Here is a 25,926-nt window from a genome sequence, read left to right as displayed (position 1 = left end):
GTCAAAGTTTCTCTTTCTTGGAATCGAAATGGATTTAAATGAAGAAGGCTCTTTTCTGCCCTCGGATTCTGAGGACATGGTATCTGACTGGAAAAATATAGATATGTACCTAGAGCATTGGCAGCTGGTTACAGGAGCCTTGAGAAGTTTTATTTTTAGGTCTCATTTGGCCGTGGTAAATGGCAGTCTCTCTCTGCTCCGGGTTCACTTTTTGTAAAACACAGGTGATAAAGTGTTGGGGCTGACAACAGCTACCATAGCACTAAATGTCTGGGGTTAGTGCTTTGTTTGCCTTGGGGGTGGTATGAATAAATGAATACTAAAAACCAAAGAGAGAAAGAGCATGCTACAGCAAAATGCAAAAGAGTGAGAACAAAACTCTTTCAGAGTTGTGCAGGGGTAAATTCTCCTGTTCCCTTGTGATCCGTGCTGTCTTTTCACCGTTCTGTGCATGTTGGAGTGCCTTATAATTTATAGACCCTGACCAATTATGAAGGAGCAATTTGGCTTGCATGTTTGCCTTCTACCCTACTGCTGCTGGCAAAAGAGGGGTTTGTCTGCAAACTTCCTCTCCATGTACCTCAGCAGCCAAAACTCCAGACTCAGCCTGCTAAGATAGTGAACAAGGGGAAAGTGAGACCCTGATTACGTATTGGCTTTTTTTTTTGGCTTTTTTTTTTTTCTTTTTTAATCAGGGTAGCCCAGTGTTTCAGAAAAACATAAGGTTTCTCTCTGAAAGAGGAAAAGGGAAAGCTATAGTAATTGGTGTCCTGTACAAATACTTATTTTACAATTGCTTTATCTTCTTAATATTTTTAATAAACTGTAACTTGTTGCGAGTGCAACATCAAATATTGCAAAGTTCTATGTATTTCCTGGCTCGATGGAAACTTAGCAAACAGCAGACAAACAGATGCCTCTCTGACAGGGAAGCACTGAAGGAAGAATCAAGGGATACCCACACGCTTCTGTTTCATTGTCCGTTCAGTAATGAACTAGGTCGCTGCTCCCATTTGGGTCTTTCAAGAATCTTTCTTGTCCAGAGAAGACTTGAAAGAAAGTAGGTTGGGGTTTGGTTTTTGGTTTTGTTTTGGTTTTTTTTTTCTTTTCAGAATCCTGTAAGGGAGTTAGAAAAGCATGCACTTAGTTTCCTAAATAAGACTTTATGCTCTACATCTTTGTGTGCATCCATGTATGCACATCTGTCTGGGTGTGTGCATAAATGATTCAGATTATAATCTAAGAGCCATTCAGTGGAAGACTAACAGACAAAAATTAAAGCCCCAAGTGGCACTTCTAAATTTGTTCCAAATTCTTGATGTGTCTAGGATTCCGGCCAAGGCAAGGTCTGAAAATGTCTTCAAGAGTTGCTTGCTTCAGTGTGCCAAAGCCAAAGCACCCCAAGTCAATAGGAGACTCTCCTTTTGCATTCGCCTGATTTGGAATGGGCCCAATGGATCCAACAGGTTGATGTGATGAGAAGCTAAGTGATCGCATATGCATAAATGAGATCCTGCTGTTGTACATGCCTGAATTATGCTCATTTAAATCCCCAGAACACATAAGAGTGCTCAACAGCCATTAATTTCTTATCCGCCATAATGAACTTAAATTGTGAGCTGAGGTCCCTGGAAGATTTACACAAGTTTCTTCTTTTCCTTAATTGGAAAAAGTTGGCCTTTTTTAATTAAAAAAAAAGTTATAATAATAAAAAATAATCCCTCTGGTTTAGTCGTGATTTCTTTTCTTCTACTTACGTTCAAGATGTTGACACTAAAGTATACAACCCAGACACTGAATTCTCATGAGGCAAATATGTTAATGGTTTATAGATTACAATAGCTATTATCCCATTTACTCTGGGAACAAGCTATGAGATATAAAAAATGAACAGTATAATGTAACGTAGACAAAAAGTTGTTTTCTAAAGATGAAAAGTGGAAGGTCATTGGACTTCAGGCTGGCACTTTTTTAATAAAGTGTGCTGTCAATTGTGTCAGGCAACTTTAATCCTTAGTCTACAACTATACGTTATCCTACAAATTGCTGTAAATGGAAATAAACAATGGTGCTCGGGGGGGCTGGCTTAGCTTACACAGAACAAAATAACCCACTGAGAGTACAAATAGTGACCATAATGTTTTTTTCCTTCATTAAATTCTTAGAAGTGTGCATATACTACTAAATCAATGAAAGCAGAATTAGAAATATATTTTGAATTGGATATACAGGTGCACATGCAGAAATGGGATGGGTAAATGCCCTCAAGCATTGGGATCAGCAATTCACGATTTTGGTGTGATTTTGAATGGTAAACGGTCCACTGACGTAATCCTAGGAGCTGGGAACCAACAGTATATTCAGAGAGCTGTCACCAAGAAGTGACATTTCGTTGCTGTTCTGGTATCTGAAAATCAGCGGGAGGTAGGAACGGCTACCTTGAAAGAAAAGAAGAAGTCCTGCTCATCTGCAGATTGGTGCCATCTTTCCTCCTTCAGCCACAGCAAATCTTGGATCCTGGCTGGCTTATAATTTTAGCTTAAAAAAAAAAGATAAACAAATACAACATTCAGTACTGTCCTTAAAAGCCAGAGCATTTTCATCTCGAGCACAGCATGCAGCTGAAGCAAAGTGCCACCTCTGCTTGCCACGCTCTGTGCGCTGGCTGCGACACACAGGTTAGCTTGGCCCTCGGCTGGTCGATTGCTTTGAGTGATTAGATTAGGTGGGGCTTAGAGGTTGATTTGCTGTGCCCTGCTGTATTGGCAGCTTTTTATTTTCATTCTGGATTTTTTTTTGTTGTTTGGTTTTTTTTCTGAGCAGAAGAACAACTAGGAGGATTATGCCACTTTTAAACACGTACACAACAGAGGCAGAGTCTGATTTACAATTTATGGAAGTATATACTGAGAATAAATCCATTATCAATATGGTGCTACTTGGGCACTGTTATCTATAAGGCCACCACACAAGCATTTCTGTTTTCTTACAAGCTAAATCACTTTTATACTGGCAAGACTCCTCATACAAGTATGGTATGGATACAAAAGAAAGCAGACGATGAATGAAGATATTTGGTTTGTTTTCAAAACAAAGAAAAAAATACAAATCCTGGTGCTAGTGGGTTAGAGATGAGGATGTTTACAGAATAATTTGAGTGGGGACTAAAACAAAAGGAACATTTTCATCCTTTCTGATTAATAGATGTTTGTACAGCACCATGAAGATGAGAGGCATGTTAAGTGTTATTAATTAATATTCTTTCAAGATATTTATAAGATATTTATAATATTTATGTATTTATGACAACAAAAATGTTTCAATATAAAAGTGAATTATCCCAGAAAAAATGCCAAGCTTTTGATCTGCTTATACATCACATCACTGCAAACCTTTTCCTTTCAACCTAGAGTTACATTCAAAAGCAGAAAGATATACAGCTGACGTTTCAAACTGAACGACACTACGATAAACTAGGGTTTCTCTAGAAGATAAAATACATCATAAATCGGTGTAACACTTACCTCATTTTAAATATTACTGTCTCCTTTTATCAGGTAACACTATATAACCTCCCCTTACCTCCTTTCTTCCCATATTTTATTTGGTATATTAATTCTGAACAATGATCACAACCAGAATTTTTTTTAATTAAAATAAAATATATGGCTTTAGAGGCTTAGGTTATCTGATAAAAATATTTTAATTAAAAAGATACCAACTCTTTTGATTCCCTGATGAATTTATAATAATTGAAATGTACAGTGTTAATTTTAATCTGCGCTCGGTTGTTTAAAGAAATAATTCTTACCCTTCTTCAAAGTCAAAAATAAATAAGTAAAAAGAAATCTCTTAAGAGGAACAGGAATCTCTGGCCCGATGGGCTTTTTTTATTGCAGGTTGTCACAAAATCACCCATTATAAGAAAAAGCTTATTACATTTAGTTATAATGCTATTTTATTTTATTTTATTTTATTTTATTTTTCTAAGCATAAGGAAATACTTGTCTGACTGCAGTAGCTGAGTTGTTTCTACCTTCTACGTCTACAGGAACATTATACCTCTTACAAAAGTACTTGCTTTACAAAATGCTGGCTCCATCATGAGCAATTGGGAAACAGGTTTCACTGAGGTGAGGATTTCCCCCGGGCCTTGCCCCGAGGATTATGCATACAACAAGGACAAATTTCAAACCGAGAAAATTATCGGTATGTCGGCAACACGGTTGTTGTGTAGCAGCTCTGCAGTGCCCCGTTAGAGAAAAGCGGTTTGAGCAGAGGATAGGAAATAACATTCTGACACTTCAAGAACAAAGCAAGAGCATAAAAACCCAGGAAAGAGAAAGTAAATGTTGATTTTTTTAAATTATTATTTATTTAGTTATTTATTAATATTGTAAGCTACTATCAGAACAACTTCTTTTTCAGGTATCTTTGAGAAATTCTGGGTCAAACTTCTATTTGAAAATTGATCTCAGTACAACCTTTTTAAGGTGGATCAGACGTTTAGCAGTGGTTAATTATTATTTTATATGGCAACTCAGTGTAACCTGAATTTGATAACTGAGACCGAAACAAAAGTATAGAACCTGACTGACAGCTACTACATAGCAGTTTCTATAATATAAGTTGGAAATATAAGATACACATGTATAAGTTACTGAAGAAGATATTTTTTTTTCCTTTTTGAGATTGTTGTACTTAATTAGATATTACTTCCATGTGGGATGTCACCTGGAATTCTTTCATTTAGAATGATTGATTTTTAAGATCTAATCTGTTTTTATAAATCACTGTATGAGCATGACTAAGTTCAGACCAGTGATTTAATTCTATTGTGACTATTCTGACCTTAAATATTAAGCAAGCATGGGATACTCAATAAAAACCATTATGGAATACTTTCTGAATAAAAGCATTTAGATTTAATTTTTTTACAGAAATTTGATATGTCTTTACTTTCCAAATCTGATGACGATTAAGGAAAATCAGCTAACTACAATCAAAATCAACTAAATTCAAATAAACTATCATGTTTGGATTTTTTTTCCATAACAATTTAAGTTAATCCACACACGCACTGTATCTAAGTCACTGATAAAATAAAAAGCTCAGAAACTGAGAGAAGCTGTGCGTGCCACTGAGTGTTATGTAAGAGTAAAAACTGTTACTGTGCTACCCACAGAAAAAATAGCACCAACTATGCACGGTAGCAGACCAAGTACACTGAAAGCACATATGCGGATGTCAGGATATGAAGTGTTATTCCCTCCCTTTAGTATGCCTTCTGCCTAAGCAAACACCTTATTTAGGCAACTTGATAAGTATCGCAATTTTCAGAAGTGCAGGACGCTTCCCGCTAGCATCGGTGGGAATTGTTGGCCAGACTTCATTAGGGGCTAAATACGATCCTCAGAGTCCAACTGTAGGCATATACCTCTAACCCTTTGGTTCAGCAGCTTTAACCTGTGCAATCTCTTAACGTATGCACAGTTGATTAATGTCACTGTTTCCCGAGCTTGCAAATATTCCTGGACTCAAGCTTACTCTTGTGAGTTCTGTAGATTGTGCCTAAATATTTTCTTGTGCATCAGTTTTCACTTTGCACATGTTTTGGCTTGATCCTGTAGCAGGGAAGGGATAGGATTTATTTATACATACTATTTATTATTTTATATGTTATTTCTGCAAAAGTTTCATAAGTTCTAATAAGATTTGCCATTTTTAATATTTTCTGAACATGTAAGTGTGTTTAGGGTACGAGAGAGAATGAAACTTGATTTGGAAAATCAATGAAATCAGGAATCAGAATTTTAGAAGCAGGTAGGCAACTGGTTTTAATTCTTTGATATTAAATCAAAATATGTCGGTGTCTGAAGTGGTGTCACTATTTCCTCATCATTTAATGTTAGAACTTGACACTTTGCCTTCCTAATATCTACCTAATTGCTATTAGGTAGTCATAGCAGCAGAACTAAAGAGGCATTCTGGATAGCGGTTTTAAATCAACTCTAATCCTTGCTGAGTAGTATTCTCTCTTTAGGGTGAAATGCATTCGTTATCGACTCCCCCAAAACATATTCCGTTGGGGTTTTTTTTTAGTCTCTTAGGTCTGTGGTGGGAAAAAATAGTTGAAGATCAGCATACAAAGCCCTTCTCCACTAGGTCAATAGCGTGGTTTAGAAGCTGGTTTGTGGCAACCAGACATCCAATGGCTTTTACTTGTCTTTCATCTCGTGTCCATACCTTTTGCTCCGTAAGACAACAGGAACAGCCAATATGAAGAAGTTTGGGCTGCTTAAAAATTATGTCAGCCTGTGCTTTTCTTGAGTATTGCTTAAAACAACATACTTCTTATCTCCTCAGGTTTTTTTTTTTTCTTTTTAATGAGCCAATCTTTTATTATCTCCCTTCACAGAAGGGCAACATTTGTTTCTTTATTTTGTATATGATGTTACTACAATAGATAACAGGATATTGCAGTCTTTGTGATGATTTAGAACCAAGGGGGGGGTTCTTTCTTTTTCCTTTTTTTAACGTGCTGTTTCTTTACCTCCTTTGCTTTTGGTTTTACTCATTTTGCATTGACCTGCACATGTGCTGTAGACAGTCTTCTGGCTTACATGCATACACGCACATGTGGCGCATATACCAACAGGATCTGCCACGAGAGTCTGCATGCATTCCTGCAAATAAAACCTCTCTCTTTTGAAAGTGTGGCTTATTGACATGTCTCTCTATGAACAAAAAAAAAAACCAACCCAAACCTCAAATTCAGCATATCCTGAGAGAGGAATGCTCAAAAGCAGTGTTTGTTAATATCTGGGAGAGAGGTCTGTGTTCATGCCTGCTTTTAGCTTCCCATGCCTTTACAGGAGAAATCCCAGTACTGTGTAGTAGCTTTGAAAAATACACACACTCCCATTGCAGTGACTGTGCCCCGAATACGTGCTCAGTGCATATTTTGATGATTAATCAATACGTGTTGTGAAGAGCATTTTTGGTTTTCTGATGATATAGAAACAGAAATAATCATATGGATCACAGAAAAATAATATTTCTAAAAATTGACATATTCACCAGTTAAAATGTCAGTGGAACGGTCTGCTAAATGAGTATACTAAATTGTTTATTCTTCATTTCTGTAAACCATTTTATTGTTTTGAAAAAAATCTTCACAAAATTTCAGAGGAAAATCACTTTAATTCCTTTGAGATAACATTTATTATTATGGTTGTATGTAGAGCAAAACTGTAAACTCATGAAGTCATGTCTGCTTACATATTTTTTTCAGAAATTAGTTGTATTAATGAAATAATCATTTTTTAAAAGCAGAAATAAAGGAAATAATAACTTTTAAAGATCACAAAAATTTCCGCCAACCTTTGCATTTTATAAGTCTCTTTAGCGTTCTTTAAATAAATTTATTCCCTCATCATAGAAAAAAAATCCAACTTCTAACTGTGCTTTACTGCTAAAGGTATGAAAAATTGTTAAAAAGGAAGTATAGGATCAATTTACTGTTAAATGTATTACAGAAGTGAAATGTTAAAATGCTGCAGTGGTATGTTGGAAGCATTTAATTTTGATAGGCATGATGTATAGCTAGGGAAGTAAGTGTACTCAAATAATTATGCTGTTTTTGAAAGACTAGGCAATTTAAAAGTAGATTATCCAATGAGACCGAAGTAGCAGTTGTCAAATTTTCAGGAAGTAATTAAACAAGCAGAGGGTCTCTCTCTTTTACTGGCCGTTTCTGGGTTACATAGGGATTATGAAGAGAGACAAGAAAAATGACAGAGCAGGCTAAACAGCACATCAAACTCCCCTTGAAGAAAGCTGCTTTTTTTTCTTCTTAGTGGCTTTCTGATTTATGAATAAACTAGGTAACACTTTGCGATATTTTTGGTGCAGGTATCTGAGAAAATGTGTTTGTTAACAGCCTGGGCATCTTTTTTGGTTGTTTGGTTTGGTTTGGGTTTTTTTTTTAAAATATCTCTCAATGAAATTTGTGTTGCCCCAAAAAGACTAGCTCCCTGTTTAGGGTTTGGGGGGTTTTTTTGCTCCTTTTTTTTTTTTTTTTCTTTCTTTCTTTCTTTCTTTCTTTCTTTCTTTCTTTCAGGGCTTTTGTTTAGACCTCAGCTCTTCTGGTCGGCTGCCATCTGGCACTCTGCCTTGTCTTTCCAAAAGTAAGTCCACGATTATTTCTCCAGCTGCTGTTGGTGCTGCCTGAGCCTTTGCACAGCTCCACACCGCTCGCGTACGCAGCCCGCCTTTCTAATGCTCTGTTTTTTTCAATCCGCACGCTGCAACACGTAATCGCTGCCTCTAGGTTTCTCGGCAAGATTGTGTCTGGTAACGAGCAGCTATTCGCTTGGGTCTTGGTTCAGCTAAGAAATTTCGTTGCCCGCCCCTCGGAGCGGAGAGCGAGGGTGTGCGGCAGGATCCTGCACTCGCGGTCCAGCGCGGGGTTGCAGTTAGGTGATCAAAAAACACCCGCTGGCCTGCGGAAACATGGAGGGCAGGGCTGTGTCTGTAACCCCACCTATTTCCACTTGCCTCACTTAGGGAATGGCCAAATTGCTCCATTTTTAATGATTCATGAGCCAAAATACTCCATGGAGAGTCAAGGTGACTCCATGCATCCTTTTGACTTCTACTCCATTTCTTAAATTTATTTTAGATACAGAAATTGTGGTTTCTCCTATTGAAAAAAAATAATAATGTTTTCAAGCGCTTATAGGTTTAAAAGGCACTGAGTCTCTATCTTCCATTTCCTGGGTGTTTGACTAAGCTGAGCAACAATATCACAACCGTGTGCCTTTCCTATGATTTAGAGAAAATACAATTGCAGTTGATAAGGAACTGAGTCCAGCGATTACCAGAAGGTATTGTGAGAAGGTGTCTTTTGGATGAAGGACCTGAGGAAATTTCTGTAGAGAAATTTATGCTTTCTGGGTCCCAGGTGGGCTCAGGGTTCAGTTGCAATTATTCAGAGTCAAATGTGAGGTACACAGGAAACTTTAAAATTAAAAAAAAACCCAACAAACCACACATTTATGGAATTTAAGTAATACAGACACAAATTAAAAGCAGAATTAAATATCTGAGTCAAAACTGTGATTCATAACTCTTAAAGCTTTTATTGTGCTTAATCCATAGTTGTGGCTTTTAGTTTTTGTCCCCATAGGCAGTTTTCAGCAACCATAAACAAGTCACACAAAATTTAGTGGTTTTGTAAATTCTTATGTAACCGTCCTAGGAATCAGCCCTTGAGTAGGTAGTGAGTGCTGTATCAAATCAAGAGATTTTCTAACTTCAGGAAGATGAGAAAAATGCTGATTTATCTACAGTATGTATCCTGGAGCATCTCTAATAGTGCAATGTACTCTGATACTTCATTGCAGGCAAAGAAATGTTCAGTGGTTCGTTCTTGTCCTCACTCCCATGCCAGGTCCTCTGGTAGCGAGGGTAAAGTGAAGCTCTCCCAGGAAAAAGAATAGCCAACTTCAGGATAGCTACGATATTTGAATACTTGGAATTAAGGCTGAGTTTTGGATTGCATAACAGGATACAGAGCCCTGAACAGTAAGTCTAGGTCAAGGCAGGCCTTTGGCACATAGACGCTTCTTTGGAAGACTGTATGTATCTCGTATCAGTCGTTTTTAAGTGAAATAGAGCTGAAACCTGAGGCCCTTCAGAATACAGATTAACTCTAATGGTGTTTATGAATTTGTAACAATGAAATATCTAGTTTTTGGCAGTAAGGAAGTACTTAAGGTGTTTTCTTAAAAAAAACCCCACAACATATACACAAAAAGAAACCCAGTTGTTTAAAAAGTAACTTTGTATTTAGCTGTGTCCTGTTTTGTTCAAATATCATCTCACGGTCAAAGATGAAGTCCTAAATTCATATACACTGAGCTGATCCTCAGGGAGAAAAATAAACAAACCTCAGCATACACTTGTGCAATTTTGTATGTGTATTACTCCTTTTCTTTCTATTCTTGACAGGCACATAGCGACTTTCCAAAATCAGCCTAGCCACAGTTTGTAAGATAGCCAAACTAATAAGTATTGCCTGCATAATAAGATGCACTGCTTCCACCACCGAGCTCACGAGCTGTTTGGCAGGGTTGTTGGCTCAGGTAAATGGAGATGCGCGGCTCCTGGATATCTGTGCTGACCGTACAAACCAGCTCACATCGCTCTGCGCCACCCTCCCAGCTCCTCTTGGTCTAGTACCAGGACAGTTCTTCAGGAGCCCTGGCTACTTATACTCTCCTTTTGGTAACACCTCACCATCCATCTCATGCCAACACCCACAGAACATATTTCCAAAGCCGGTAAAAGCAGGAGTGTAGGAATCTGATACATGAGTGTCTAGCAATGAAAATAGCTTTCATGCTTATTCTAAATTTCCCATCCCTCTTTCTCTCTATATTCCAGGAGAGCAGACGCAAGAGCAGAAATCAGTCCCGTCCCAGAAGGTGAGGGAGCAGATCAGATCGCTGCAGCAGGGTTCTCTCAGAAATGCCTCAGTAAAGGGTCATAGGCAGTAGAAAGCCCTCCTGTCCTTGCACGAGCCTTCGGGAAAGGTCCCACACTGTCCTGTGCCACGTTCACCATTGCACTGTGCAAAGCAGTAAGCAACACCTGAGACCACTTGGGGGGACTCAAGGTCCATTTGACTGGACTCTCAGAAAACCAGGAAGGGAACCTAGGTATTTTGAATAGCCAAACCAACGCTGTAATTGCCTACAAGTAGTCGTTTCTCTTTTGACTTGTTCCTGAGCTGTGACATTTCTCCTGCGAGCAAACTGCTGACCCTGCCATTTTCAGTTGCCTAAAGAGCCAATTCTCCCCCACGCCAGCCAGTGCTTCAGCCACTCTCTCACCTGGTGCTAGGACTAGCGTGGAAACTTTCCATGCTGACAACAGAGCCAGAAAAGGCTCTCTTCACTTTCTTTTTTTACCCTCTCATATGATAGACTAATGCAGGATTTCTCTCTAAGACGTAAGGATTTATAGCTGTTTACTTTACCCGTTCCCTGCTTTAAACTGTGGGATGTAGGCTCCTGATTAATGCTGCTAACTACCGAACAACAGCCGCTGTGCTCCATTAGTCACCCATGGGATCTTCTGGAGCAAAATTTCCTTTTAAAAAGACCATAGTTGTCTGTGCAGCAAATAATCCAATAACATTTCCATAACTAAACCTTAGAAGTGAACTTGTAAATTAAATGTACACTTTCATTTTAAAAGTGGGAATTTAAGAACTTGAGTGAGAAGTGGGGGGTTTTTTGGTTTTGTTGTTTGTTTTTTTTTTTAATTTTTGAAGCAATCACCTTAAATGTTTTCACTTCCACACCTCACAAAGTTACACCTTTTTTAAAAATAAATTAGCTTTACTTTTTTTTCTGACCACCTTTGTATTTCTACATGAAAACTGCCTTTTCAAAACACTATTTCTGGTGGTTGGAAAATTGAGATAGTAGGAAATCATGACAGTAGATGAAGGTGAAAGCTACTTTTCTTAAGATTTTCTGCAGTCATAGTTGCGATGGCCTGGAGTAAGGTGAGACGCCATTGCTCTTCTGCAGTTGCACCATCCGATTAGGAGTGTATGCATGACACTGGAGAGTGCTGATGACACTAAACAGGCCCTTTTCAACATCTCCATTCCTGGTAAACTCAGTTATGCACCTGCATATCAAAAATATTTTACACCAGTTGTAAAGACACGTCTGACTTCATCCACAATATACAGGAGAGGTATCAGAAAAAGAACTGATATTTGTTAGAAATATGTATATGTGCACATTAATTCAGTTTTAGGACAGGTCTGTTAACAGACTGATTTTTTTTTTTCTTAACTGAAATAGCTGAATGGAACTGGTTGTACTGTCTTTGGAGTCACCAACCTGATGGCTTTAATAGAAATGATGCTGGAATGAGTGTCCAGGGTGAGGATGACTTGTGAAGACGATGAATTGTTGCAAACTGTTTTGGGACTGGTGGGGGAAAGCTCCCCTTGATACCTGGAGAGGAGTACCTGGAAGGTCACATTTGAGAAAAGAAATGTTTGAGAGTTGTTCTGTGTATGGTAGTAACACTGAAATCTGCAAACTGCAGATCATGAGTGTATTTTCATGTGGAGAACACTATGAGACATTAAATTGAAACTGTTAATTGCAGTTCTTAATGGCTGTGGGTGTACAAGGGATTACAGGAAGCGTGCATCCAGAGCATCCTTTGGTATTATGCACCCTCCCAAGCCGAAGAGCAAGAGACTAATTCTTCAAACAAGGGTGGTGTGAATAACTTCACAGTTCCAATGAAAGGGTTTGGTTGAACGCATCATCCTCTGCATTTGAAGAATTATTGGGCATGATTATAAATGCAGGGAGAAAAACTTGTGTGTGTATATGAGAGACACCAAAAAGCCTTCTCTTGAGACTTGTTTTCAGTCCTTTATCATACTGGCTCAGAATTAGAAGGCTTCAGATTTTGCCCAAATAATTAAGATATCACTGATTTTGGGGACCCCGTTTGATCCTTTGGCTTCTATGCAGAGAAACGTGAGTACAAATACACTTGCCAAAGCACTTAGTTTAAAAACAAAACCAAAAAACCCTGTCAAAGCTTTTTTTTTTTTTTTTTTTTTAAACCCAGCTAAAAGGACGTGTTCTTTCGTTAGCCTTAAGCAGCGCAGGCTATTTGCAGATGAAAAAAAGAAGAAAAAAAGAAAAAAAAAGTGGTATTTCCTTTCATCGGCTTTTAGTTGCACCTTTTCAGCTTCATTGCACGTTTCCAGCTCGTGTTTTAGGAGCGGCCCGCTCCCACATCTCCGTACCCCCGCCGTGTCCCTCTGCGCCCTCTCAAATAAATAACCCCCGGCTCCGCACTCCCCGCAGCTGGGGAAGCTTTCCCTGCCTCTCACCCTTTCTCCCTTGTTACTGGACTCCTCCTAATACTCTTTTGGGGTTTTTTGTTGTTGGTTTTTTTTTTCCTTTCTTCTCCTTTGGAGAAGGCGTGGGGGAGACGGCTGGGCTGGAGCTGCAGGCGAAGGTAAATCTCCCGCCGACGGCACGGGCAAGGGGCGCCCCGAGCGCCCGCCGCGCCCCCGGGCTCTGGTTTTCCTCTCCCTGAAGCGCTGTGTACACAAAGGGCTCGCTTCTGCCTTTCGGTTAGGTAACCGAGATTTATTTACTTTTGCTCTTTCTCCCGTCCCTACACGTATTTAGTGTTTGTAGCTCCTGTCAGCTTTGGGTTGGTTTTGTCGTTTGTGGTTTTTTTTTTTCTCCTCCTCCCGAAGAAGTTATTTATTTGTGTTTCTCCGGAGGCAGTTTTAAATCAAATGTCCGTGTCAGGGAGGACTCCGTCCAGCCTGAGTCCTAAAATAAGCAGGCGGCTCTCCGCCGCCCCGCCTGCAGCGTGCGGGTGGCGGAGCGGGTTTTAACGGGCTGTCGGGGCAGATGGGGGCTCCGGCCGCGCTCCTAACCCCCGCCTCGGCCGGGCTGGGGCTCCCCGCGGCTCTGGGGGATGCCCGAGGAGCCCCAGCTGGGTGGGCGGCTTCTTCCCAGCACGTCGGGGGAGGGGGGGCACGCTGAGCCCAGCCTCAGTACATCCCCGCAGAAAAACAAAAACAAAACAACAAGCCCCAAACCCACCAGGGTATTGTTGGAGAAGCAGGATTTCCCCGCGTGTAAGGGTCCGGGGTGGGGTGACCCGGAGCGGCGTGGACAGTGCTTGGCACCGGCGGGTCCTCCGGGGCTTTCCCGAAGCGCCTTATATGGCGGAGGGTGGGGGGGCCGCCCCGGGCACGGCTGCGAGGCGCCGAGCCCAAGCCGTGGGGGAGCGTGTGCGTGTGGGAGCTGCTGCGTGTTACACGCGATTGTGTGTCATTCTAGGTGACAGAGGGAGCGGCTGCCGGAGGAGACGGGGGATTTTTGAGGAGAGCCCGTCCCGACAGAGGGGAGAGCAATGTTATCCCTCCCGGCCACGAAAGGTAAATCTGATCTGGCCAATATAGGTTGTTTTGTTGGTGGTGGTTTGAGTTTTTTGTCTGGGTTGTTTTGGGGTTTTGTCCGTTTGTTTGTTTTTTTTTCTCTCTTTTCCCCTCCTCTCGGCGTTTTTGGAATGGCACGGACCTGCCGGGGGCGAGGCGGCTTTGGCACCCCGGGGAGCTCGGCTGGCCCGTCCCCCGGCAGTTGTCTGTCCCACGCCGGGAAACGGAGACCGGTGGGGGACACGGAGAGGAGACGTGAAGTGCCTCCTGGTCCAGCGGACGCTGCCTGCTGTCCGCGGCGGCCACTCCGCCTCCCTTCCTCGCAGCTTCGCCCCCAGCCTTCGCTGAGCGCCAGCGGAGCTGTGGCGGGAGGGATCGCTGCCCGGCCTCGGGGCTTCTTGGCTCCCGGCCGCTGCAGGCGATATCCCGGGCCGCGGCGATGCCACGGGAGAAGGCACTTCTCCTCCTCCTCAGCTCCTCACGTTTCTTCCGTGGAAAAAAAAAAAAAAAAAAAAAAAAGGAGGGGCTGGGAGAGGTGGGAGTAAAGCCGAGGGTTTCTCTATTTTGCATTAAAAAGGGGAAAAATAAAAAATACGTGGAGCGGCCACCTGCTTCGCGGCTCCCCGCGCCCTGCCCGAGGGAGAGCCCGGCGGGGCGTCCCGCGGCCCCGAGCGGGGCGTGCGGGGGCTTTTATTGTCCATAAACTGTAAAACAGGAGCGGCCGGTAATCAGATCAGGAAAGGAGGCATTAGACAAAACAGCGCTCAGGCACCGCACGCGTAAAAGCGTGCTCTCAAAAGACACTTTCGGTCGAGCCGCAGTAAATGTTTTATTGGTAATTGAGAAGCGACTCGCACCCGCAGGTTTGGCATTAATGACCGCTTCAGTGGGTAGAAATTACACTGCCTGGTTTGTGGACGAGACCCACCGGGCAAAGGGCACCGCGCGGTAATAACAAGTAGTTACTAAAGGAGTTACTGCCAAATGAATGCCGAGATTTAGGCTTCGATTTGCAGGATAAACTTTTTAGTAACTATGAAAGCAGGCCAATAACTTTTATATAGGAAAGAAAAATATTTAAAGTCAGTAACTTCTCTAGTAGCTGAAAATTAACTTCTGACAACAAACGGGATTTTCCCTCCTCGTTGAATCAAAGAACCTTTATACCTACATTGCACCCTGAAAGATCTACTGTTTAAAAAATAACAACACCCCACAGGGCAATTTTTCAGCTTTAGAAGAACCTTTTAAACCAAACCAAACCGAAGTGTTGCCTGTGGGCAGACGTGTGCACGCAGAGCCGTTGAGAGCGGAGCATCCGCATTATTTTTGGTAGCATTTTCGCGTATGCAGGGAGCACAGAAATGTTATTCTCCCCTGCAGATCCTGAAGTTCTTCCTACGAGATTTTCTTTTTTGATCTGCTTGTTGTCAAACGAAGTAATTAGTAAAAGGAATTAGCCGCTCTGGCGCTGTGCCTTCAGGTAGCAGAGGCATTACAGCTGTAAACTTCGCATTTTCTGAATGTCTCCGACTCATCTTCCTCCGCCATCAGCATCAGACCTTTCAGGGTTCTTAAAATTTGAATTTAGTTTGATGTCCTTCAGCTATGAAGGGGTGGGTTACGTCGCCGTCTTTGCCCATTTAAAATGAATAGACTCGTTCCAGTGATTTTGGGTCTCTGGGCAGGGGCAGCGCTGCCGGCGGGCTCCTGCTCTGCCTTCCCACCGCCTCCCCGGCCGCTCCAGTCGCAGGGCCGGGACTCGCTGGGAGTCACTGGAGCTGGGAAAGTCAGATGGGGCGTCAGTAAGCGCAGCTCGCACTGTCTTTGGGAAGGCTCCCTTCTTTTGTCATTGTGAAGCTACCACGCGAAGTTCCCCGGTGGGCTCTCTTTAACGTTAACGTTATTTTTAACACTAAAAAACAAACAAGCAAAGGCGCTTGTGACTAATTAACCTTTAAACTTCTGAATTTTTACCTTTTCTCTGACATAGTTCTAAGCGCTTAATTTTATCCGTGCAAACGAAAACAGTAAAGATTGAGCTACGTGTTCATAAAGCTACATAAATGAGCACAAAGCTATAGTGTGAGTAGCGTGTGTATATACGTATAAGCAGTTTTGTCACTTGTTCAGAGCACTTTCCTTGAAAAAGAAATGAGGCTGAAGAAACGGTTATCCCTTCATCAGATTAAAATCCATCTGTTATTTTTAAATGTTTAAATCCTTTCGTCAGGATTATGACTTTATTCCAAATGATGAAGTACAGGGATTTTGCTTGTCGCAAGAAAATACTCCAAACAAACACTACCCCAAAACATTTTCTCCACCTTCCCACCTGCAAAACAACAAAACCCCAGAGCATCCGAGCATTTTTAGATTTTATTTTGCTTTCATTATTCTACGCTGAGACTTAACAAACGATTACAGGTTGGAAAACACACTTGAAAACAGTAGAGTCACGTTACGACAAAGGTCTGGCCAGCATTAATCTAGTGTTTGGAAAACAGTTGACAGTTGCGAGGGTTCCCCCCCCCCTTTTCTTCCTTTCCTTTAAGAATAAACCTCTTCAAAACGAAATCACAAACCTATCTCGGTTACTCTAGGTAGAGTCCCCTCTCCCTTTCCACTTGCAACCAGCACGAAGGGGTAAATTGAAAGATCATTTAATTATTTTCATTCTAATCGCTTTAATCCCCCTTATACTAGGAGCAAATGATGATAATGGGATCCACATGGAAAAGACCCCCGGGAGGAGGGGGTTAGGGCAGGGGGATCCTCCCGGCCCTGCGCCCTGGCAGGTGGAGCCCGGCGGGGCGGAGCACGGCTCGGCTCGGCTCGGCTCGGCTCGGCTCGGCTCGGCGCCGGGTTCGCGCCAGCGGGGATGAGGGCTTTAAGATAAATAAAGCATTAGACTAAGGCTCCCTAATCGATGGGCAGCTTTTTTATTTTATTATCTATTTTTTTCTCCAAAAGGCGCGGCTGTAAAGCGACGCGGTTGTCACCCTGTGGTGACAGGGGACCCTCCTGAAACAGGGGAGTTAAACCAAGACCCCGCTCTCCCCGCCCTCCCCCCCCCCCCCCCCCCCGCCATTCCCCGACTCCTCGGAGCCTGAGCAAGGACAAGCTGATTAATTTTCTCAGGTCGCCCTCGCAATCCCCGAGGGCCGCTTCGCTTTGCCGCGATCCGCGGCCGGCGACCGCGCAAATCCCTCCGGCTGCAGGGGCTCCGCTGGAGCCCGGGGGGGGGAGGAGGAGGAGGAAGGGCAGCTCATCGGCGGTATTAGTAATAACCACCGCCGTAGTAATGCTCCCATCCGAGGCTGCAGGAATAGAGCCAACAGCGAGATCACCGGGTTTTCTTTGGGTGTTTGCAGATCTGTACAAATACGGGACCTGCCGGTTTTTATAAACATCTTTCAGGACGCAGTCAATCAATCATACTGGCAGCCAGCAGACCAGGAGCCTAGGATATATACAAGGCATAAATATATAAATATATACATATAAACCCTGTCAACTCTGTAGTATTTACGCTTCTTTTTCCCCCCATAAGTCTTTCTAAGAGAAACTGTATCTAGAAAGATCCCGACAAAGTCAGTGAAAAAGTAGGAGGTATTGTTGTGTGTTTTAATATCAGCAAGGGAAATGTTAGAATAGAGAAAGAAAAAAAGTGTCTAAGCAAGTTGAAGACTTAAAAAAAATCCTATTATACTTACAGTCAGGGACGCAATTTCAAGAATATGTAGCTGAAAAACGTGAAACCTGGTCATTTGAAAATACGATGCAATAGATAGATCTGGAAAAGACATGAGTTTACCAGATTTTCTAGTCAGCAAAGTGTTCTTTATGTTGCAGTCATTTCTAGTCTTACTTTAATTTGAAACATATTTGTATCCGGGGATAAGTCCTTGCAAATGCACTTTTTTTTTTTTTTTTTGGTGTGTGATCTTCTGATAATATGAGCTCTGCACAGCATGGACTTTGCACCCTCTCTTCCTGACACCGAGTTTCTTGCTTGCAGAAGTACATGAACGAATAAGGAATCCATAGCACAAAGAGCACAACAGATCTGAAACATCCCAGTAATGCAGAGAGAACAGTTACATATCAAGGTAGGAGAAAATCAAGTTTTAGGACTTAAAAAAGAAAGGCAGATTCTGAGCTGGTCTAAATTAGGAGTTTCACAGAAACAGAGAAGTGGCTGGTGCTGCAGAGATGGTGGGTTGTTGTTCTTATGTTGCCATGATCTGAAACTGTGGCCCCTTCTGGCTAGTGAGCACCAAGGGAAGCCCTGGGCTGCTTTGGCCTGGTGGGAGAACGATGCTCAGGCAGCAGCAGCTGTGCTTTGGCAGAGAGTATTGAGGAGAGCTTTTCCCAACTGGTGAACCCTGCCAAACAAGCTTGTAAAATTGGGGACCAGACTGTTGGTTTTGCTCAGGAAAGACCTTGTGACTGCATTGCCTCTATGGAGCCATTGTCAAGCTTATTTTTCTTTTGTTGCAATTACTGCGTTTGTTGTACAAGTTCTCCTATCAAGAATAAACTTGATATTAAATTCACTTTTACTTGATCGTTGTCATCTGGTAAATCATATAAAGAGCCGGAGCCAAATACTACTCATGTCGGGAAAGTGGGTTTTGGTACTGCCCTTCCAAGCTGGCTCGATCTTACAGACACAAACAGTATGGAAAGTTGGTTCCATTGGCTTCTCAGAAACTTAAAACCACGTGTTTAAAGATGTGTATCGTCAGCAGTATAGGGATTGGGTTATTCATCTGCTTACATCTAAGACTCTCTCTGTAAGGACTTGTGTTTAAAATGGATTGGATCACTCACTCGCTTCCAGGCCATTTTCATTTTTATGCAACAATTTATATTTATCACAATGTAAGGGAGAGATTCCTCAGTGAAAGCTTTATTCTTGCGAACCTGATGTATTATTTTCCATAGCAATGTATTATGGAGTCCTTTCACAGAACTTCTTGTGAGCTGCGGTAGATAAGACTGATACAATGAGGGATAAAAGTATTGATCAACAATTTCCAGTTAAAACAGTACACAAAATAAATAAAAATGATTAAAATAGTAGGTGAAGATTCTGTAATTATTTAGTAACTTTGATGTGAGTGATATTTTTGTAAGCAAAGTAACACCAATTCCACATTCTAACCTTCTGGGATGGTACTTGCAAGGTGACTCTCTTCTGCCCTCAGATATTAGTTGATCAGTTCGGGCTCACATGAAGTTCATAATCTTTATTCACAAAAATTCTTGGCAACCACAGGAATGGTATTTTAATGTTATGGAAAAACTGTGAAAGCACACACACTTTTTTTACCCAGAAAGATTCACAGTCTTTTTTTTTTTTTCTTCCACCCCTCTCCCCCCACCCCCCACCCCCCCCAAGATAAATGATTGTTAAGAATGATATAAGCAAGCTTTTCTGGAAATGAAGAAAGTGAAAAAGGAGAAAAGGGGGAGAGAAGAGTATACAATATACATACCTGACAATGTCAAAACCCCACCTGCCCAACCTGGCTTTCTTCAGCCTTTGAGCATACCTTCTAAACTTGTGATATGGCAAGTGACAAATCTCCTTCTGGCAGATCTTGCTTCTAAAGATGATGCTTCCGAATCACCAAGGACTGTGAGAAATGCCAGAGCAGACACATTACTATTCATAGATTATGTGGTGCACCTGTACCCTGAGAACTGGCTACACAGGGTGAAACCAAAAGGGCACTTTCATCACCACTTGAGAAAATTAGATTATAGTTTACTAAAACTAAGATGCCTTTTCTTTTAGACCAATATTCTGCTATGCCTGTACAGGTGGGACTCTGCTATTTATTTTACAGATCTCCTATGCATCATGGGCATTGAATTTCACTATTTCTCTTTTCTCTGAGGTTAAATGCTTTTTGACTAAAGCATTACTTGTATGAAGTAACAGTATTATTTGCACTACTGGTAGTAAACATAAGGCTCCAGAGAGTCAACCTGCTTTTGTTTCTCTTCTTTATTGAGAATAGGTTATGCAAAAAGTTTTGAGAATACTGCTGTGTCACAATTGATAACACAGTGACACTGATCAGCTTAAACAATGTGCTGAGACCATGGGACTGTCGGAGGGTGAGGCATTAAAGATACTTCTAAGCTTTTGCTTCTTCCAAACTGTAATGACATCCTGACTCCAGTCCCATGAGTTACTGATTTGCTTTGGACAGTGGTGGGGCCAGAATTTTCCTAGGCTGTATCTTGTTAGGTGTGTTGTAAGGATAATGCAGATATGCCTCTCCAAGTGTTCTCTCATCTTCTATGTAAAATTCTGCTTAGTTCAGGAATGTAGCAAAGAACTTCTAAAATAGACTAAAGATCATTAATCAGCATTTGTGGAATTAATTTGAGGATGATTTTGGAATAATTATGAAATTGAAGTTATTGACATAAAGCTGTATGACTGGCAACATGGGCTTCCTTTCTATGTCTTTTGTACAATAGAACAACTGTCTGTACTTACAAAATATCGACACTCACTGAGAGTACATCTTAACCGCTAACTTCTTTTGTTTCTGTTATTTAACCAGTGTTAAGAAATTACAGAGAACACTTTATATTTTAAAAATAAGGAGATTACACACAGTCCGTTTACTAATTTGGGGGGAAGAGAAGAGCAGGCTGCAAAGGAAAACTGCTCAGCCTCACTGCGGGCAGCTGCGGAGAGGAGCGGACTTGTTGGACGGGGCGGGAAGGCTGTTACGTGATGGCAGGAAAGAGGGAGGAGGAGGTATGAATGCGGCTGGGACCAGGTATCCTCTTACAGAAACCACTAATCTCACCTCTCCAAAACTTCTGTCTTGATCTGCATTAAAACTAACAAAATTTTAGTTTTAATGAGACCTTTAATGAAAAGTCCTATCAAAGAAAATTTCTTCCTTTGGCTTTCCTCTCCATTTACTAATTTGTGTCTTTAGACCCAGACCATAAATCTTGATTTATGTTTAACAATTTAACAACATTACTAAAAATTGCTCATTTAAAAGACTTCTCAATACATTTCAGGGTCTTTATGATTTCAAATAAAATCTACTTTATGTAGGAAGCCAGCACAATGCCTATTTATGTACCATTTAAATCTTCAAATTAGGCCTTTAAGTGCTGTGATTTTCAGTATATGTTACGCAGCACAATGTACATTGTGAAAACTTAATACCAAGAAAAGGAAATAATATATCAATAAATGTATTTTTAAAAAGCTGTGCAGCACAGGCAGACATATGTTTTCTCGGAAGGGGAAGGCTGCTTTTGAAGTGAAAGTCGTCTTTTCAGTTTTTGTGTATTTCATGTGTACGGACAACTCAATGCTCAAGCTGTAGTCCAACAGAATAAATTTCCACAAGGAAAGCGAAAAAGACAAATCATAAAACATTTTCAACACCTACCTTAATTTCAAAAGAATTGCTCATTTTCTTGTGTTACGTATGAAAAGTATTGCGAACGTGTTAGGTTTTGGCTCTCAGCATACGCGCGCACACAGATGCGTCTGCCTCAAGTCCAACAGTCCCTTGGCAACTCGGCAGCCTTTGCGCGTGCGTCGGGCTCAGAGGATGAGATCCTCCTAATGTAATACAGCCCAAAAGCAGACAGGTTGCATAGACGGTCTTTCTCCACGGAAAACTTACCTGAACAAGCTTTGATTTTTTTTTTTTCTTTTAAAGAAGTTCTTATCTGCATAGATTATAGGATTTTCCATAAGGTTAATAATAAAGGCTATGCCTGCTCTGAAAACTTCAGTCTATACTGGTATCCACTGTCAAAACCAGGCTATTGGAATAACAAATGAGGTTCACTTCCTCAGAATGTGTAAATGTCCCAACTTCGAGTTAAACTGTCAACAGCTGAAAGACAATACCATTGACATGTACCTGGCGCTAGTTACTCAGGTTTATTTTTTCCTGGAAAGCTGTTTTGGGCGACAGAGTGGCGTCCGGGTTTCCCAGGTTGTTGTGCTGACAAACTGCAGTGGTGGTAAAGGCAGGGAGTCTGACAAAATCTCATTAATCATTTTAAATTAAATCCAACATTCCTCTCCAACAGTGCCAAGAAGAAAGCTAACTTTTACAAATGAATACTCTCTCTGAAAAGAACTGGTATCCTGACCATGTCGCTTTCACATAAGTATGTTTGATTTCTGTCATGTACACATACTCAATAAGTAGTATTTTTAAGCTTAAAAAATCATGCATTTGTTGGATTGCTAGAAATCTGAAAAGTGCTTTTTGCTCGTTTTCTCTATTAGGTGCCACGAGTGAACCACATATCTGAAAATTAGAGCCTCTTCATTCTTTCAGTGAATTGTAGGTTTTTTTTCTTTTTAAAATTATAAAGCAAATACAGAGAGTTCCTTTTTAATGCAAGAAAACTTCACATAGGGAATGGAAATATTCTGTGTAAATATTTTCTACTCTATCTTTTCTCTAAGTTTGTTTATATGAATAAGAAAGGAAACTGCAAATCTACTAACATCATTGTCAGCAAAAGCACTGAAGTGATGAAGGAGCAATGTGATCTCTGAAGTTTTTCACATATACATTCATTTCTGTAACTAATCCTAGCTATCTGGTTATGATTTAATTACACTCATCATATGGTAAGTCTTGATTTTTAACATCTGATAAATAATATTAGAAGATCACATAAAACTTTACCTTACTAAAATCACTATGATATGTAGATTATGTAAGTTTGTACATTATTATTTCTCTTTAAGGCAAAACGAAACCATAATGTGCCTATGGGAGACACAGGAAATCCTCTAAGTCTGTCCTTTGTCCGTTTTAATAGTGCTTCTGACACTAGAGCGGTAGATTTTACAATGGCAGAGAACAAGTCGTCAGCCTTAATGTTTATTAGTTTTGATACTTACATGAAATATGTGAAAAGAAAAAAAATCCCAATCCACTATAAGGCAAGTAAACCTGACTTTTCTAAATACTTAGTATTGTGATTTTCACATTTGAACATGATCAAGTAGGTATACCTCAATTTTGCTTAAGCACTTAATTTAATACTTGTTTTCTAAAAACAGAACTGTAACAAATATCAGACTGCACAATGACAACCTTACATAGAGAACAAAACTATTACCACTTCAAAAAAGAGCAATTCCTGTTGATAAATTTGTTTATGTAGAGAACATTAACAAACTGCAGTAAGCTGAAGAGGAAATAGTAACATTTATTTGCCCAGCCAGGCAGTTTATTTTTCTAAATCTGTATTTTGAAAGTGACTGTAATTTTTCTTGTTCCAGTGGAGGCTGGGAGGGAAAGGTTGGAGACACCAAATTGAATTTTTTTTTCCTGAATGTGAATTTCTTGCCCACTTGAAAAATTAACAAACGTGTCTCTAGCTTACAGTTGTTTGGGCTTTTGTATGTTGAAGCAGCTTTATTTTAAAAAGCCAAAGCTGTATAAATCTGTTGTTTAGAGTATGAATGGAAAGTATTCAAGAGAGAAATAAAAGAGCTTTGAGAAAATGGAGAATATCAGACACTGACTATAACTAAGCCACATGAATATGTAATATACGCCATTATTCCCTGAATAAATGCAATGAGAGTCTTGGAATTTAATACAGCCCAAAATGAGCTGTATTATGCGACACTTTATATGGACACAGGTACACTCGTTTCCCCTATGCAAACAAAGAACAGTTGTCCTTCTGTCACAGCTGTGTATACTAAAATTAGCAAAATTTCAGGCATGGCCATTCGGAACACAACTTAGGCTAAGAAGGGTTTGCAAGGGGATGGGCTGCAGGCTCCTTTCTTCCTTCGGTGTATCCACCGCACAGTAAAGCGTGAAGGCAACATCATGCGGCCAAGGTTCAAAGGACGTGGAATCACACGCTAGCTTGGGAATCACTCTGCAGTTACAGGTATGGTCATTCTCATGTAATTAGGCTTGGGATCCTCTATCTAAGTCTTCCAAAGTGCTTGATCAAGTAGCTATTTCCACATGACATCAGTGAGCGCACTTAGTGACACCTGGACCACTGAAGTATCTATTGCTATTTTCTTTTAAAATGTATGTGGAGACAGCAATAGTGCACTGAAGAAGACACTGCCCAAAACTTAGTTTTTAGAGGACTTTTGGAGGATGACTAAGAGAATTCAAACTTTATCCTTCTCATTTTGTAAGAGTATTGTTACACCTGCTGAAGATTTTTAAGACAGAAAGTTGCCTGACTTCATGAAAAGTCTAGATTCTTAAAATGCAAAAAATTACTTCTCTGCCACTCTAGAGAAAGACTCAAACTTCAAAAGAAAAAAGGACAAAAGAAATGTCTGTTGTAATTTTTTGTTTCTTGGTTACCTCTGTGGGAATTCACACTTGGCATGTTGTTTGCTGTTTTCTGTTCCACTCCGAGTTAGTAACATAACGTACAGCATGATTTGGGCGCTAACCATCTAACATCATTCAAAACCCTATTGTGAACATCAGATGCTGTTATCTGCATATGATTAGGGTTTGGGTTTGGTTTGTTTTGTTCTTTTCCCCTGGACTTGTGTCTTACAGAAACCTTAATTATAGCATCCTGTTTGTAATTAATTGTCTTGGCTCTTACACTGGCCTTGAGGCTTTCTAAACCTTGTTAATAAATGTACTTGTGTATTCCAGAAGAAACACGTTCTGTCTGCCTAGAGGCTTTGTCCTCTGTCTCTTTGGGGATGGCAACTGAGGGTAACTGCAAATTAGGAGAAATGCAGGTTAACCATTTGTACTTTCGCATCAGTGCAAAACCAAAACCAGTATCACTAATGCCAACATAAATACCAGTCAGAAGAGAATTAGCTCTCGCTTTACATTTGTGGTTGGGGAACAAAATGCTTCCTGATAAGATTAGTTGTAATTTCAAAATTCACTGAATTCTTCAAGTGTGTAACTTCTGAGGACTGTTTTCTAGAAAGCCAGATTCTGCAGCCTTCATGTAAGAGCACTTTAAGGAGTGCAGGGACACTAATTGTTGGTTTTACAAATTATGTTAAAAGTTTTCCAACTTGTCTTTTTTTTTTTTTTTTCCACAGGACCAGATATCTGTGCCTTAAACAAAGCTCCCCAACATACCCTATACTCTTTATTTGTGTTTGAGATTAATTGACCACTGTGGAATGCATCCTTGGGCTTTCTGAAATATATAAAATGACACAAGGTGAAATGAAGTTATCCTGAGAGAGGGGAGTGATATTGTAAAACCTCCCTAGAAGATAGCTGCAATACTGCTGGCTCCTGGCTTTGGCTGCATATGCTACACAGTGTAAACACAAATGGCATTTACACTTGATTAAAGGTAACGTAATTAAAAAAATACAGCTTTTTCTGGATGCACTTTTGCGTGTGGACCAGAGCTATAAACAAAATGTACTAACTACTTGAAAAAGCAGCAGTAGCTACATTTTTTTCTCCCCGTCATTTATGTAGCCCTTATGTGGACTGTCATTGTCATCACTCTTATCTAAGAGAAATGTAACACTGTCCTGGTGCCAAACGGAAAGCAGCAGTGTGGGCAAAGTGCGTGCCTATGAGGAGCATGACCTGAAGTCAATTCCCTGCTCTGCCATAGGCTTCCTACATAAAAAAAATCAGATTAATCTGTGAAACAGAACTAAGAGTATCTTCGTACCTCATGTCACAGTGTGGTAGGGAAAAAGGATAGATCTACTTGTTACCATGATGAATCCAGATGCTAGTGATAGCTAAGTATTATGTAAACAAACTTAATCAGGAACAGCTCTGATTTCAACTACATGTTAGGTCAATTTAAGAAAAGCACTGCCCTATGAGTTATCTGAAAATTGGGCAAATTCTCATTCAATTCCTGCACATGCATGGCAGTTGCACTGCTAATATTCTGTA

At 40.6% G+C, this 25,926-nt stretch overlaps 1 protein-coding gene across 1 annotated transcript in view; it reads left to right on the top strand.

Moving 5' to 3' along the window:
* The first annotated feature begins 13,861 nt into the window (after positions 1–13,861).
* CEP44 (centrosomal protein 44) overlaps positions 13,862–25,926 on the top strand; it is a 47,603-nt gene continuing 35,538 nt past the window's right edge. Inside the window, exons 1-4 of the mRNA XM_054823451.1 lie at positions 13,862–14,011; positions 18,033–18,123; positions 22,311–22,368; positions 25,098–25,360. The gene's annotated coding sequence lies outside the window, so the exon portion shown is untranslated. The remainder of the gene's footprint in view (positions 14,012–18,032; positions 18,124–22,310; positions 22,369–25,097; positions 25,361–25,926) is intronic.

Source organism: Grus americana, chromosome 4, assembly GCF_028858705.1.
Source record: "Grus americana isolate bGruAme1 chromosome 4, bGruAme1.mat, whole genome shotgun sequence".
Lineage (NCBI taxonomy): Eukaryota > Metazoa > Chordata > Aves > Gruiformes > Gruidae > Grus > Grus americana.
Note: the sequence above shows the minus strand (reverse complement) of the source record. Positions and strands in the feature narration are given on the sequence as shown.